Genomic DNA, 3,120 nt, shown 5'->3' with positions numbered 1-3,120 from the left:
AGACTACGTCTCACATACTATGGACATATTATCAGGAGAGATCAGTTCCTGGAGAAGGACATCATGCTTGGTAAAGTAGAGGGTCAGTGAAAAAGAGGAAGACCCTCATCAAGATGGATTGACACAGTGGCTGTGGCAATGGGCTCAAGCATAACAATTGTGAGGATGGCGCAGGACCGGGTAGTATTTCTTTCTGTTGTACATAGGGTCACTATAAGTCAGAACAGAATCGACGGCACCTAACAACAACAACAACAATTTGCTTGATGTTGCCATTGCATAGTGAGGTCTGACTTCATTTGTTATTATTGGATGGTTGACAGAGATTGTGAGGGGATAACATCAACTTCCAAGCCACTCTTTGGAAGACCGTCCTGGATCTCACTGGTCAGAGATATAGTTAACATTCTGAGTTGCCCCCCAGGTCCTGATAGAGAAGTCTTGATCTCTTCTAGTTCTTTTCTCCTATTACCTGGCACAAAGACTCCAGAGTCTAGACCAAACCTTTCTGATGTCTTCTCTGTCACCCTCATTTGCTTGGGAAGTTATACTTGTTTCTCCAAAAGGTCTTTCTCTTCCCCCTCCTTCCTCATCTCTAGCCATAGTTCCTATTAGAGATCTTTAAGGGAGAAGTCAGTGTTCCCTGGTATATCAGGCTGTGGTATATAAAGACTGGGGTAAGGTGAGTGAGAGGGGAAGGCAAAGGACACAGGCAAGCTCAACATTTATCCCCTCTTGGTATTCTCTCCTTTTGCTCTGGGAACATTCCAGGTGCTATAGAAACTTCCATGTCCCTTTCCCATTGTTGTTGTTAGTTGCTGTTGAGTTGATTCTGATTCATGGTGACCCTGTGTGTGTAGAATAGAACTGCTCCCTAGGGTTTTCAAGGCTGTGACCCTTCAGAAGCAGATAGCCTGGCCTGTCTTCCAAAGTGCCTCTGGCTGGTTTTGAAACACCAGCCTTTTGGCTAGTAGTCGGGTCCCCACCCTGGGCTCCCTCCCTTTCCTATAATTGGCCTTGATTTTGCTTGGGTGTCAGGTCTCATCCTTAAACAAGGACTGTTAGCAAAAACTGGCATCATTTCTTCACCTCTTCTGGCCTCTGTTTCTCTTCTATAAAACAAGTCACTTGGTCCCTTCAATTATCCAAGAATTTTCCTTCCCTATTCCCTTTGCCCTTAGTTTTCCCTGCCTTAAATCCATCTTTCTCTCCAGGTACAAGGAGACATTGTGAGTTGGATCTTGTTACTCCTTTGTTGCAGCCCCACCACAGCCCCCATCGTGTATCCATTATCCACTTCAAGGCTCCCCAGAGATGTGGTCCCTGCCCACCTCTCCAACCACATTCTTTACTTTCTTAGTCATCTAGTGCTGCTATTACAGAAATACCACAAGTGGATGGCTTTAAGAAAGAAAAATTTATTTCTTCACAGTAAAGTAGGCTAAAAATACAAATTCAGGGCATCAGCTCCAGGGGAGGGCTTTCTCTCTCTGTCAGCCTTCTCTTCAATGCTCCCCCGGAGTAGGAGCTTCTCCACGCAGGGACCCTGGGTCCAAAGGACACTCTTTGCTCCTGGCACTGCTTTCTTGGTGGTATGAGGTCCCCCTGTCTCTCTGCTCACTTCTGTCTTTTATGTCTCAAGAGATTGCCTCAGGACACAATCCAATCTTGTAGATTGAGTCCTGCCTTACTAACACAACTGCCGCCCATCCTCCCTCACTAACATAAAGGCAGGATTTACAACATATAGGAAAATCACACAATACTGGGAATCATGGCCCAGCCAAATTGATACACACATTTTTGGGGGGACATAATTCGATCTATGACATTTACCATTTCCATCTCCCACTTTGTGCTTTAGCAACAGTAACAGTACTTCTGTGCCATACTGCTTCTTGCTTCTGGGCCTTTTCCCTTGCTGTCTGCCAGAAAAGCCCCTACTCAACCCTCTAAGAGATAACTGTTCACCAGGCATTTCTTCCTCCAGGAATCTTTCCCTGAATTTGGGGCAGCTGCTCTCTACTCCACTTTTCAGACCACCCTTAGCTTAGCATTTAACTCATTGTATTACATCGACCTATTTCTGCATTTGTCTCTTGTCGCAGTGAGCGGTGGAGACAGTAACCATGCCACAACTCTTACAGAGAAGTGGGGCCAGGAGGGTCACTCTGAGGAGTAGACCACCGCTTCAGTCCCAGGAGTTTATTTTATAGTCAATACAGCAAGCAGTAAAACAATTAACAGAACAAAGGGTTTAGGGTGAGTAACAATAAGTTTCTGGCAAGGGAGAAGGAATTCAGGTAAACAAGCCAATCAGTAACAAGGCAATAGGTTTGGGAAAACAAATCGTGCCTAATCTCATTCTTATCGCTGACAAGTCTCCAACATGTCGTATACAGCATAGAGGCCTGTGGGGGCTGCAGTTGTCAATAGTGCAGCCATGTTTAAATGGCATATATCCCCACATTTCCCCCCGTTTGTTTAGTTAACGGAATAAGAATCAAGAGGATTTTCACTGATCCAGCAAGTGTCCGTTAGGAGAAAGTAAAATTTTCTCTACAAGAAAAAATCTAAGATTATCTCAGCTACTGTCTCCACACCTCAGGGCCTGGCGTCTTAGTGAGTCCTTGTGAGCCCCACTACAGCTGGGGCACACTCTATATGTTTAAGGAGGAGAAGTAGTATAGCTATGAGTAACACCTGGACTTAGTCGCCTAGATGGCGGCTATGGCAAGCTCTTTAAACTCACAGTGCTGGTTTTCTACCGGATACCATCTGGTTTTTCACCAGGTTGTTACTTAATGCCTGGGCTTAAGTCTCCTAGATGGTGGCGTAGCAGGCTCTTTAAACTCACGGTGCTGGTTTTCCACCGGATACCATCTGGTTCTTCACCAGGTTACTAAGTAAGAGCAATGCTCTTATCAATAGCATAGCCGGAACCAGCGGACTCAATATGTCTTTCAGGTGTGTAAGACAATAGAGGATGATCTTATGAGGATAATATAATCCTCTGCATTAGTAATATCTTGATTGTTGGACCCATGGGTTTCCTCTGACTCTCATTTTGTCAGGTAAACACTAACTTTTAACATCCACTGAAATCATTATTCTTAAAGG

The sequence above is a fragment of the Trichechus manatus genome, unplaced genomic scaffold, assembly GCF_000243295.1.
Source record: "Trichechus manatus latirostris isolate Lorelei unplaced genomic scaffold, TriManLat1.0 scaffold00057, whole genome shotgun sequence".
Classification (NCBI taxonomy): domain Eukaryota; kingdom Metazoa; phylum Chordata; class Mammalia; order Sirenia; family Trichechidae; genus Trichechus; species Trichechus manatus.
The sequence above is the reverse complement of the archived record's forward strand: the minus strand, read 5'-3'. Positions refer to the sequence as shown.